This window comes from Saccopteryx leptura, chromosome 3, assembly GCF_036850995.1.
Source record: "Saccopteryx leptura isolate mSacLep1 chromosome 3, mSacLep1_pri_phased_curated, whole genome shotgun sequence".
Lineage (NCBI taxonomy): Eukaryota > Metazoa > Chordata > Mammalia > Chiroptera > Emballonuridae > Saccopteryx > Saccopteryx leptura.
Genome location: NC_089505.1, coordinates 345,243,004 through 345,257,422, shown reverse-complemented (window position 1 = coordinate 345,257,422; position 14,419 = coordinate 345,243,004). Strand labels below are relative to the sequence as shown.

At 37.5% G+C, this 14,419-nt stretch overlaps 1 pseudogene; it reads right to left on the bottom strand.

The window, feature by feature from the left end:
* Positions 1-6,523: 6,523 nt before the first annotated feature.
* LOC136398577 (large ribosomal subunit protein uL6 pseudogene) lies at positions 6,524-9,444 on the bottom strand (annotated as a pseudogene).
* Between the last annotated feature and the right edge of the window lie 4,975 nt (positions 9,445-14,419).

The window sequence follows — 14,419 nt, the reverse complement described above, 5'->3', positions numbered from 1 at the left end:
TTGAAGAGGAAAGGGATAGAAATTAACTTTCTCAGCTCCAAGACACAGCTCTACATGTTTCATCCCTATTCCTTTCCCAGCAAGCTCTCCCTCTCACTGTTCCCACATTCTACAAATTTCTCACTTCTCTCTGTTAAAAATTATGGTATATTTCAGACATGCAAAGAGTATAAGGATTAAAGTAACAAACTCATGTGAACCCACTATTCTGTTTAGGAAATAAAACAATACTGATGAAGTCTTTTGTATGGCCCACCATATTAAAACAGGTAGCTTCCATACTTTGATTTTTATTGCTTAGTAGTGTTCTATTAACCAAGATTCATTTATCCATCTCTTGTAAGTGATATTTAGATTGTTTCCTTTATTTTTCTGCTATAAAAACTATTGCATATATCACTTTCTATACATGCATGAGATATTTAGGTATGAACATTGGAACATAATTCCTGTTAGATTGTAAAGTTTCAACTTCATTAAATATTGACACACTCTTCTCCTAAGTGATTATACCCATTAAACTCTTACCAGCAAATTAAAAAATTAAATTAAATTAAAACATAAATAAAATAAAAACTGTTGGTGTTCCACAACTTCACTTAATCTCAATGTTGTAGGACCTTTAAATTGTTGCCAGATTGTGTCAGGCTTTTTAAGCCATTGAGGGTTCTTTGGCTTTTTCTCTGAGGGAGATGAGAAACCACTGGAGGCTTTTGAGTAGAAGGATGAAATGATCTGACTAAGCAAGCTCATTCTGGCCACTATAAGGAGCTAAATGAACAGAACCCAGTAGACCAGTTATGGTAAGTGGCTATTTCAATAATTTGTTCAAAATATAATGGAAGATTAAATCAGAGTGGTAGCAGTGGAGGAGGAGTGAGAACTGAAAATATATCCAGACTCTAGATATGTTTAGAAAGTGGCAATATTTTGAAAGACAATAGATTTGCTGGTGGATTGTAGACAGGGTGTGTGAGACGCCATGGTTTTGGCATAGGTAACTGAAAAGAAATCAAATTAGCTGCTGTTTACTAAGATGAGGAGGAATGCAGGGGCAGGAGGTTTAGAGGAGAAGACTTTTAGATACTTAACTGAAGATAGATAAGTCTAAAGTTAATATGATAATCGTTCAGAACCAGAGTTTAAACTTTGGAATCTTTATCATATACAGAAGAGTTAAATCCCTGAGATTAGAAGAGGTCACCAAAATCATAGTGTAGTCAGAGAACAAAACAAGTCCAGGAAGAAACTAGCAAAAGAAATAGAAACTGAGGAGGAAGATCAAGACAGTGGCTGTACCAGAAGTCAAGTAAAATGCATCCCCTGCTGCTAATAGTTTAAGTAGGTTAAGAACCGACATTTGATAATTAGATTCAGCAAGGTGAAAGTCAGTGCTGATTTTGCAACAGCAGTGTTGGTGTAGTGATATGGGTGAAAGCATTTTAAGAGAGGACAGAGGAGAGCAATTTATTCTTTGTATGATTTTTGCTGTAAAGGGGATTAGGGAAATGGAGCTGTAGCTGGATCGTGGATTGGAGTCAAAAGAATTTGTTTTTTTTTAACATTGGAAAACTATTAGCATATTTATGTGCTTATAGAAATAATTTAAGAAGTAAGTAAAAATGATGATACAATAGAAAGCAGAGACCAATTCTGGAGTGATGTCCTTGAGTAGTTGAGAGACGATACAACTAGTGAATAAGTAAAGGGCATACGAACAGTTCATCAGTTGTGGTCACAGAGAAGGCAGAATACATGGGTGTGGGTGCAGGTTAAGAGATGGAGGTGGCCTGACCTGTGGTGGTGCAGTGAATAAAGTGTCGACCTGGAAATGCTGAGGTCGCCAGTTCGAAACCCTGGGCTTGCCTGGTCAAGGCACATATGGGAGTTGATGCTTCCAGCTCCTCCCCCCTCTCTCTCCTCTCTTTGTCTCTCTCTCCCTCTCTTTCTCCTCTCTAAAATGAATAAATAAAATTTAAAAAAAAATTAAAAATAAAAAAAAACCTTTAAAAAAAAAAGAGATGGAGGTGATGCCTGACCTGTGGTGGCGCAGTGGATAAAGCGTCAACCTGGAATGCTGAGGTCGCCGGTTCAAAACCCTGGGCTTGCCTGGTCAAGGCACATATGGGAGTTGATGCTTCCTGCTCCTCCCTTCTCTCTCTCTCTCATTCTCTCTCTCTCTCTCTTTCTCTCTCTCTCTCCTGTCGAAAATGAATAAATAAAGTCTTTAAAATATTTTTTAAAAATTAAAATAAAAAAGAGATGAGGTGGTGGTGAGAGGGTGTAGAGTTGACAGTTTCTCGATGAGATAGGAAATAAGGATCAGTTGAGAATGTGAAAGAAGATGTGGTATAAGAAGTTTTAGTACAGATGATAAAGTATGAAATAGTAATTTAGGAGAAAGAGACTAGAAATTATTCTTTCTGATTTTTACCTGTCTTGGATGATTTCACAACACTAGTCTTCTAGTTTCTGTCCCTGCCCCAGATTGATTATCTTTCAACAAGATTGTCTTACTCAGCTCAAAACCTCCCAATAGCCAACTACAAAAAGATGCACCTCCCCTGTAGGAAATGTGCACAATTTCCAAAACGCCTTCTGGGTGTTCACTTCACTTCTTTCTTCATCTCACTTATATCACCATCCTGCTTAGAGTAAAAGTTGAAGTCTCTCATCTCTCCTACAAAGCTCTACACTGTCTGTTCCCATATTGCCTCTTCAAACTCACCTACAGCTGCTTTTCCCTCACTCACATCATCAAGGCAGGCAATTGTGTTTATTTTGTTCACAGCTGTCTCTTTAGCATTTAGAACAGTGCCTAGCACATAATAGGTACTCTAAAGAATTGTTCAGTAAATCAAGTAGCAGCATTTTAATAGTTATCCAAGAAGAATATAAGCAAAGTCATCCAAAGTACAGTCTTTTTCTAAATGTGTTGGTTTTGTTGGGATGTATGAGTAATTATGGCTTTTTTGTTATTAACTAGGACAGTTTGGAACCAGACAGGTGTTGTGCTCATTTAAATGCCAATCAAACTTGCACATGTCTTACACTAAAAAAAAAAACAAAAAAACAAACAAACAAAAAAAACCTGAAAATATGGCAGTGCATGATTTTTTTGTACTGAAGTTTGAGCTACATAAAGTTTGCACTTCATGTATGTTTATATTGAAGCATGGGCTAACATAACTCAATCTCATTCAGTGAAATAAAAAGCAAAGTAGATAAAACTCTATGAAACTTGTTAAGAATGTTGATTTTTTTTTATGTGTATTGCAAAATGTCCCCACTATGAGACTAGCAGAAGAAAAATCTTTATAGCTCCAGACAGAGGAATAGTACTTCTTTTATCATTATTTTAGGCATATTACAAATGTTATTGATTCTTTTCTTTTCTTTGACTATTTCGAAACTTAGAGTCAAATGTCTGCCTCTTGTTTTTGTCAAGCACTTGTTTTTATGAGAGGGGTGGGGCCATGTCTGCTCCTTCCACTATTATATAACTACATAAATAACTAAATACGTGAGAAGTAGATCATGCATGTCTCACTAATCCAATTCTGTGTACCTGGTATCTAAAAGTAAAAACAAAGTAAACAAAACAAGATGCACCTCTTCTGCAAGAAATTGGAAGCCCACTTAAGCTAGAGAGGATTGAATAACAGAAGAAATTGTTTGTTCCCAAACTACCTGTACTACTGTAACAAAAATCCCAAATAACAAGTCACTTGTCCTAACACATAACATTTCCCTTCATGCCTGATCATTAATGCGGGCTGTTAGCTCTACTAGATGCAAGACTCAGTGAGCCAATTCTGTGTACCTGATGCTTAAAAGAAAAAGCAATGTAATCAAAAAAAGATGCACCTCCCCTGTAGGAAATGTGCAGAATTTCCAAAATGCATTCTGGGTGTTCACTTCACTTCTTTCTTCATCTCATTTATATCATCATCCTATTTTCTTTTCTTTTTCTTTTTTTAATTTTTATTTTATTTATTCATTTTAGAGAGGAGAGAGAGAGAGACAAGGGGGGAAGAGCTGGAAGCATCAACTCCCATATGTGCCTTGACCAGGCAAGCCCAGGGTTTCGAACCAGCGACCTCAGCATTTCCAGGTCGACGCTTTATCCACTGCGCCACTACAGGTCAGGCACCATCCTATTTTCTTTAAAGCAATTTGATCTCCCCCCTCCCACTTAATTTCATTTCACTATATTACCACCCATGTTCTGGGACAGTGGTTGGAGGAAATGTTGTTTGAGATCAGAAAGCCTGCAAAGATGCTTCCAATTAAAAGCCATTTAATGGAGTTTATCAGGAGGGGACTGTTTTCATGTGAAAAAGATGATTCAGGTGCTGTAGACGGCTGTCAGGGAGGTTGCCATGAGGGTAAGTAGTAGGGCTCAGACACTGGTATATGACATATACAAGCAGGAAGGAATAGTAGCACTTCCAGGTTTCAGTTAAGAAAGCAAGAATAGGTGAATCAGTATCACTCCTAATGTAGGATAGAGATCACTAAGTGTGGGATCAAATTATGTAATTTAAATGGGTTTTTAGATTCTCTGAGACACAGTAAGAAATTAACTACCAATGAATTGCAATTCTTAAGGACTAACACTGCCCAGATTCAAACCACTCAGCTAGTTAGCACTTTGGGAACTAGTGAACCCTTCTCTTTCCAATTTTTGTATTTCTTAGAATGCCGCTAGTATGAAATTGATTAATGGTGAAAGGGTGATAGTAGTGAAATAAGGATCACAGAAGAGAGAAGAACCTCAGAAAAAGAAAGAGAAAATAATAGATTGTCACTTGGTCATTTTCATGGGTATTGAGAATGGGAAAAAAGGCAGATATAAGAACAAAGAAGAAGACTAGAAAAAGAAACAAGAGAGAACAGATCCCCAAAGAGGGTAAAATAATTGCATTCTTATCTCCTAGAGTCTAAGCAGATCTTGTCCGAGGCGGGAAACACCTATTCATCTGTGTCCCGTGTTATCACACACCTTCCTTTCCCACCCCATTCTGGGGCAAAGCTATCAAGTTCAGCAGAATTAAATGGCAAAAGAACACCAGTCACTACTTTTTTCTGTAAATTGTTCACCCTACTTTTGTTCCCTAATTTTACTCAGAAAGATAAATCATTTCTATGTCATGTCACTAGGCTGTAGAATGTGGTTTGTCTAGGAAGAATCCTCTCAATAAATCAATATTTAATAATAGTTACTTCCCATTTCACCAAGGTTGTTCTTAGGAACAAGGAGTTCCCTATAATAAAGTGTACTTTCCATAATATGAGAGCTAAAACTTGTTTTAGGAGAACTTTAAGGATGAATATGTTTATCAGAAGAATTAGAGTCTGCCCTTAGAAGAAGGTTTAAGTCGATCAAGCTTAGAGACTATAATAATAACAAAACACAAATATAGCATCAACGTGTGCCAGGTGCTGCTTTCAGCATTTTACATGTGTTATTTAATTCCTTACAACCATCCTATCAGAAAGGTATCATTACCTTTTAGCAATGAGAAAACTGTGCCACACTCAAGATCACACAGCCTGTATGTAACTGGAACACCCAGAACTCACACTCAGGAAGACTGGCTCCAGAGTTTGGGCTTCCAACCACTTCATTGTACTCAAATAAACATTTTTTAGATGAATTAGAAGACATATTAAAGAATGGAAGGATGTTAAATTCAGTAGTTTTTTTATATATGTTTCTTGATATGTATTTTGTTGACCTAGCAGCATTTGTGCATGTGAGTTTTATTAATGAATAGAGATCCAGAAAACACACACATACACACACACACAAAATAACCTCTATATCTTTTTTTTTTTTTTTTTTTTGTATTTTTCCGAAGCTGGAAACGGGGAGAGACAGTCAGACAGACTCCCGCATGCGCCCGACTGGGATCCACCTGGCACGCCCACCAGGGGGCGACGCTCTGCCCACCAGGGGGCAATGCTCTGCCCCTCTGGGCCAGGCCGTCGCTCCGTTGTGACCAGAGCCACTCTAGCGCCTGGGGCAGAGGCCAAGGAGCCATCCCCAGAGCCCGGGCTATCCCTGCTCCAATGGAGCCTCGGCTGCGGGAGGGGAAGAGAGAGACAGAGAGGAAGGAGAGGGGGAGGGGCGGAGAAGCAGATGGGCGCCTCTCCTGTGTGCCCTGGCCGGGAATCGAACCTGGGACTCCTGCACGCCGGGCCGATGCTCTACCGCTGAGCTAAACGGCCAGGGCTTATATCTTTGTGTGTATTGGGTGTGTGTGGTTATTTAATACTGGAAGGTTTGCATACCAGAGTTTTTGAGTAATTTGTTGTTTTTCCCCCCCAAATCAATACTTGGCTTTTATTGCATCTTTGAAATATCACAAGTAACTCTGAGGAATCATTCATCCTCTTGCTGTTTCTGTAGCTAGACAACTTAGATCTAATTAATCAGCATGCTGAACTGTTCCTTTTCAGAAACACAGATCCCATTCAAAAGCTTTCTGATACCCTGGTTTTTAACTATTGTCACTTGCTAAATCAAAGCAGCTGAATTTGATACAAGTTCAATGTTGTTTCTTTCCAGAACTAACTCATCTTTCTGGGCTTCACATACTGAACAAGCAATGCCTGACCTCATCTGTACCCTGCTGAGGTGTCTTTCACCCAAGAAATTTCTGATTTCAACGAGAGAACCATTCTCCTGACAATGACATTGATGGGGAAGTGAGCGTACACAGACTTTATCATGTAACAAAAGCCCAGGTAACACTTTAATCACATTCTGTACATGACTGCAGACATTGCAAATGGAGGCCAGTTCCTTTCTATTTCCCTACTGCTGGTCAACCCAGCGCCTCTTCCTTTTCTTTCCAAGGAGTCAGAGTTCTGCATTGATGTGATTGGAGTCCCTCCACAGGAGCCTCTGGGGCGCTTTACAGTACCCATGTGTGCGTCCCTTCTGAATGACGTAGACATTTTTGGAAAGTCACAGTCTGATTGCTAAGGATGATCTTCATCCTCGCACTAGATGTAGCAAAGAGAGCTGAGATAATTTTTTCTTATACAATTAACAATTTCTTTCTGGACTTTTCCAGTAAATTGGAACTAAAATTGGGCTTAGCAATCATTTGACAACTTAGAAGAAAAATTGGGGCTAACAATTTAAGAAACTCCAGAAAGCAAACATGGAATGTGGATTGAAAACAAATTATTTTATTTGAGTAACTCATTGATAATTTTTGGAAATAAAACTCAGTGCTTTTTTTTTTCCTCAGTGGTTTTTTGTTTTTTTTTTTTAATCTTTCTTAGGTCTGCCCAAAGAAAGAGGGATGATATATAAGCCAGAAAAGTATTGAGCAGAAGATTATATGACGCTAGTGAATTTGTGACTTGTTAGAAGATATCATCTGTGTATAAGGCTGCTCTACCACAGTTCATAGAACCATTTACAGAAGAAATGTGATAGTACATGGCTCTGAGCTCATGAACTTTTGGGGCCTCTATAAGGCAGCACCACCAATGAGACAAGATGCCTCTGACCAATAAAAGTGATGAATTTGGTGTTCTGAAAAGCTGAGAAGTCAAGTGGTCGCCTTTGTTTCTAATTAACAGTGCTTTCCAAGTTGGGGGGGGGGGGTGGATGTTTAAAAAAAATACATGATGTATGTGTTTACTTATTACCCATTATCACAGTAGAACGGGATTGCACCCTTGTAGGGTAGCATAGATTGGATATGATAGTATTCTCTGCTAAGTTTCAATTTAGTCACCATGGATTGTAAACTTGCTAGACCCTTAAAGGGTGAACATCAGGGATATTTAACCCGTGTGTTGCTGTTAAACATTATCTTTTTAGTTTTTTGCTGGTGCAGTTATTTTCTATTCTTTTGTTTTAAACACTTTTTAATTTGTTTATTTTATTTTATTGATTTGAGAGAGAGAGAGAGAAAAAAGGAGCGAGAAAGAGACAGAAACATCAATCTGTTCCTGTATGTTCCCTGACCAGGGATTGAACCCACAGCCTTTGCCTGTCAGGACAATGCTCTAACTAAACTATCTGGCCAGGGCTGATGCAATTATTTTCATAGGACATAGAAACATTATTTATTCCCAATGGTTCATCTTGTTAGATTTGACCCTTGTCCTGCCTTTCTAGATTATGACATCAGATAGATTGTTTTCTTTTCAGCTTTGTGGTATCCATATATTTGATGAACTTGCCTTCTTGAAGTTATAGATACATATATCAAGTCAGAAAGAGCTAAGGGCAGAACACTGTAGTTCTCTGGCCATAGCAAGCAAAAGCTACAAGCTGTTAAGAAATTGATAAGCTAACTAACTGAATTTTGGACTGACCAAATTATCTTAAATATGGTGACTATTCTGAATGTCAGTTAGGAGATTAATAAATTTTACAAAGGATTAGAGATAATTGAAGGCATTAAGATATATTATACTTAAATTAGATGAAATCCTAGTACTTTGAAAGAAAATTAAAATCACTTCAAAATTGGACACTAATACAATTAAAAGAAATTATATTAAACCATCTTTGCAAATTATTGCATCATTTATGGTGCATACATAATGAAGAGCAGATAGATACTCAATAACCATTAGTTGACTGAGTAAAAAATAATGAAAGGAAAGCTATTCTTGAAATCAGTGTATTAGTAAACTAACATAAGCTTTCTTTAAAGTGTTCCTCAATGGTTGTTTTTTTATTTTTTGCATCATGTTTTACTTAGGAACTGCCTTATTATTTCACTCTCCTATACACAATCTTTTAGTGGCTTTCTGCTTTCTACCCAATCACTTTGCCTGGATTCTGAGTCTTACAGTTTCACTTCAACCCACCTATCCATCTCCATGCCCATTAACTTTCTTCTTTTATAATGAGGACAGTTTCCTCACAGTCTCCCAAACACACCACATATCCTTCTCATTGCTTGGTTCAAGTTCTCCAAGCCTAATGCTCTCTGCTTTCCTATAAATTCATCCATTCTTGCCCACTCTTCAAGGCCCAGCTCAAGTGCCATCCTCTCCCTAGCAAGCTTTCTTCTATATCTCTAGTGTTCATCTGTTTCCCCCATCTCAAATCATTCAATTATTTATTCAATTATTTGGTGCTACATGTTCCGTATTGTATTAGCATCTGGCATAGAAGACACTTTTCCCGTTTTGTAGTCAGACTGTCTGGATTTGAATATTTACTATGTGATGTAACAGCTTTTAACATTGGACAGTTTCTTAACCTCCTTATTCCTCTATTTCTTCTTCTTTTTTTGTTTTTGTTTTAAATTTAAGTGAGAGGAGGGGAGATAGAGAGACAGAGTCTCACATGCACCCTGCCCAGGATTTACCCAGAGGCCCTGTCTGGGATGGATGCACTGTGCATTTGGGGCTGATGCTAGCAACCAATCTAATTTTTAGCTCCTGAAGCGGAAGCTCCATGGAGTCATCCTCAGTACCTGGGGGCCAACATGCTTGAATTAATCGAGCCATAGCTGTGGGAAGGAAAAAGAGAGAGGGTGGGATGGAGAAGTAGATGGTCATTTCTCCTGTGTGCCCTGACTGGGAATTGATCCTGAGACTCCACATGCCGGCCAACACTCTACCACTGAGCCAGCCATCCAGACTCTATTTACTCACTTTTAAAATAGGGTATTAATAACAGCTACCTCCCTAGATAGCTTTTTTTTTATTAAAAAGAGGCAATTACTTAAAGTTTAGGGCAGTGCTTTATTTAGCACAATGTTTAATGAATGCTTGTTGTTGTACTTTTGTTAGATGAGACAGAACAGTAAAGAGCCAGTTGCAACTGAGAGTAATCGTGCACTGATAAAGTTGGGTACAGAGTGCTGTGAAACCAGAGAAGGGGCACCAAACATAACCTTTGAGATCAAGGCAGGCTTCCTGGAAGAGTGACTTCTAAGCTGAGAACTGAAGGATGAGTAAAACAACTACAGTATGCAACTCGCTATAAATCTCTTCAATTGCATGATCAATTTTACATGTAACACCATTTTTTCACAAGTTTCCAAGGAATGTTTTTCATGGAATTGGACTTTGTGAACTCACTTTTTAATCATAGAACTGCACACACATTTTCTTCCCCAAGCACCCCCTGGCTCCAACCTCCCTCACACACAGCACTTGGGGCAATTTAAATATAAGAAAGGTACTTTCACCATGGAATTATTAATTCACAATGTGATTAAAATACAGAAATAAAATGTAAACCATCACATCAGTAATTTTACATTGAAACTGAAATTTCTATGGCGTCTGAAACCCAATCTCATCAGATGACTGAAGGTCACAGCCACTTCTTGCATCATTTTATTTTTATCAGAGCCTCAGTTATAGTGATTAATCTCCATGCTTCTCAGTGCCCACAGGCAACTCTGTTATAAAGAGTGTGTCTTCCATTATATGTTCAGCTACCCACGTTATTTTAGAATATTCTCATTATCACATAATGAGCAAAAAAGGAAACAAACTACATTCCCATGTCTTTGGCATATGCCATCTTAATTTTTTTCTCTCTTCTTTCTCATCATAGTGTTATATATACTTTCTTGCTACTATTGTTTCATGTATCTCAATCTGTCTCCAACTCTGCCTGCTTCCTCCCCTTAGGTGGAAGGATTGTAAGGTAGTTGAGGACAGGGGCCATACAGGGCCACTATATCCAACGCTGCAGGCTGAATGTGCCCTATGTAATTCCAGTGGGCACCATCCTCACCATGCATACTGTGATTGTCTTTCTGTAACTGAGCAAGGTGGCAGTCCCGGGGCTCCTTTGAAGAGTTCTTTGTATGTAGATACCTATTATATCTAAGGTAGTAAATAAATAGTTTGTTTAATTAATTACTGCTTAGTCAAAGGAACAAGCTTATGTTTTATTTTTATTTATTTATTTATTTTAGCAAGACAGAGAGAGAAAGAGAGAGAGACAGAGAGAAGGACAGACAAGGACAGATAGACAGGAAGGGAGAGATGAGAAGCATCAACTCATAGATGTAGCACCTTAGGTGTTTACTGATTGCTTTCTCATATGTGTCTCGATCAGGGGGCTCCAGTCAAACCAGTGACCCCCTTGCTCAAGCCAGTAACCTTGGGCTTCAAGCCAGCAACCTTTGAGCTAAATCCAACAACCATGGGATCATGTCAATGATACCATGCTTAAGCCGGTGACCCATGCTCAAGCTGGCGAGCCCATGCTCCAGCCAGTGACCTCGGGATTCAAATCTAGGTTCTTAGAGTTCCAGACTGATACTCTACCCACTGCACCACTGCCTGGTCAGGCCAAGCTTATGTTTTATATTTTTACAATCAATAAACGTTTAAAATTTTCTATCAGGTTTTCATCTCTAATATTAGAATATTTCTTTTCTAATAATCAATAATTCATTTTAAATAACCAGAATAAATGTTAGGCCAGTATTACAACATTTAAATAACTCTATGTGTTGAGGACCTATATATTTATGTCAATGTAAAATTTCTATTGTTAATTGACAAATGTATTTGTATCTGTCTCAATAATAAATCAATTAGGTTAAATAATATTTGGATATTAAGAGTACAACTTTATCGGATATATATTTTTACTCATAACACCTCACATAATCTGCTTTGGTTATTTATGAAACAGTGACTTAGGCAAAACTCTCTTTGAATATATATTTCATTATAAAATCAACAATTTAACCAGTGTGTCTTAGACTAACATCAAAATGGATAATTCTGTAAGTAACAGCTACATTGTAAAATGTAGGGCCCTGGCCGTGTAGCTCAATTGGTTAGAACATCATCCTGATACACTAAGGTTGCAGGTTCGATCCCTAGTCAGGGCACACACAAGAATCAACCAATGAGAGAAGCAATCAATAAACAGCTAAAGTGAAGCAACTATGAGTTGATGCTTCTCATCTCTCGCCTCCTTTCCCTTCCTGTCTCTCTCTCAAAAGATAAAAAAGTCAACAAATGAATGCATCAATAAGTGGAACAATAAATCAATGTTTCTCTCTCTCTAAAATCAAAGTTAAAAATGTACTACTACTTGGTAGTTTCTTTTTTTTGGTTGATTTCATGATATATAGTATTTTCTCCAAAACTGACTAAAAGTAGGTTTCTCTTGGAGTTTCAAACAGGGAAAAGAATGCAATACTCATATAAAATTCAGAAAGCATTTTAAATAAGTGACCTCAATTAGAGTACACAGACCCACATTATAAAAGATGACTGCTATAAATTATTATAGCATTTGCAGCATTTGTTTATAATGACCCTACATTTGGAATCAATTGAAATGCATAGTGCTTTTAGGTTGACTTTTGAACTCCTTTGATTTTTGGCAGAGATAAGAGTAAATGGTGGACTAATTAATTTGTGCACAGTTTCTTGGAAAGTTATTGACTCTACTAACTGGTGTCCCAAGTCAGGGCCTCTTTGATTGTCCTTCTTACTGTAAATCTTGGTTCTTGTTTTTGTCCCCTAACCTTGACTATTTTCAGGGCCGTGTCCTAACTTTGATTGCTGCTTTTTACACGTGAATTTTAAGTTTCCTATTCTGATCAAGAGATCAATTCACTTTTCCTAGGGCTCCACCCCAGACTGACTGCTGAGTGTGCATATGTACACATACAATTTTGTATGTTCACAATTGTCATGAATAGTAGAGAAAAGACTAGAACTAAGATGCATCATTTGCTTTTTATATGTACTTCCTGTAAGGTACCTCCTCACTTCCTTTCAATGTCACAATTTATGAACAGGAAGCATACTTGCCCAGTTAAAGACTATATAAGAAATATACATAGGAAACAAATGAGACAGAGAGGATACATAGTTATTTAAGGTTACACTTTTGACAGGGTGGAGCCAAATTTTATATTCAAGACTTCATACTCCCTTTCCTAAAAGTATTTCTCAAAGTCTTCTACTTCGAGCAGAATCTCCTCAGGCACTTCTTTAAAATGCACACATTCTCTGCCTCATGGAAACGTAGGGACAGAAACACTGCCCCAGTGTGTCCGGAAAGCTTGAGAAATAATAGACTTTAAATGATCAAGAAATACTAGAATAAAAAATCTGAAAACCCAAATGACTTTTCCACTTGAACCATAGTTTTATGGAAAGTGTCAGGCACCTGAAAATAAGGTTTTACAGTGACAAATGTCTTTTCAGGGATGATTATGGCTTTATGCAAAGTCAATCCCAATAAATCTTTGCTACAAAGCTCAAGTCTCAGTCCAGGCTGGAAGTAAATCATTTTCCCTGGCACCACAGCTCCAGAAAGAAAGCCAGGAAGGACAATATGAATGTTGCTTTCCTGGCACTAGTTATCTAAAGAATAGTTGCACTGGCGAGACTTTTCTCTCATGACCTGTTATAAAATAAAGAATAAAAATCATAGTCATTCATCTATGTAGAAAATTATAAAGACTGGAAATAAGGAAATAAACCAGAGTCTAAGACATCCAAAAGGATATCATTCTATGAATTAAATAAACAAGCTAAGCTTTTTTCTTTTTTGATAAATAAAGTGAAGGTATACCACATTAACACCAAAAGAAAATAATGTTAATATACAAAGAGGACCTTATTAATCTGCTAGTTAGCACTAATTTAAGTTATTATTAAGAATTTCACCTTAAACCTGATTTTAAAAATAGGTCTAAATATTTATCTGAAAAGTATACTATTTCCAGAATCCCATTATATTTTAAGTTTCAGGAATAAATTTACCATTAAGGAAAGACTGCTTCTGCAAAGGCATTCAGTTTTCAAAAAAAAAAAAAAAAAGAGAAAGAAAGAAAAAGTCAAGTGTGAAAACAGCTGGTAGCAAAGAAAGGTGTCAGAATGCCAAGTAATAGCTGACCAGAAGAGCATCTAATATCAACAAGAAATGAAGGGAGGAAGAAATCTGGTCCATTGATGATAGAAAAGAAAGAATAGAGTTGACTTCAAATGTTACTAAATTGAGGAGGAGGGATCAGTCTGACTGCTGGATTGATTCAGGCCATCTGAAAAAAAAATCATGAAATGTGCATAATTCTACCAGGTCTTGTGTGAGTCAGGCACACCAACCTAAGAAGTAAAGAAGATTTCTTAATTAATGCTGACTGGAGCCAGAGAATGAAATGATCTAATTTGGAGACTTCTCTAATTCTCTGATAATAGATATGTAGGAACAAGTGAAAATATCATCATTTTTTCACTTTCAACAAATAACCTTTCAAAATGTATGTTAGGATAATGTTACCCCAAGCTAACAAGCTGGGAGTACGAGAGGGAGAAGGATCCTTTCTTGGCTCTCCTTGGAGGTTCTCTGGCTGGGCTTATCCAGTCAGAATGGGAACAGCAGGCAGCAAGCTACCATGGGCAGAATGCAATAGTCAATTTTGATTAAAAGTTATAT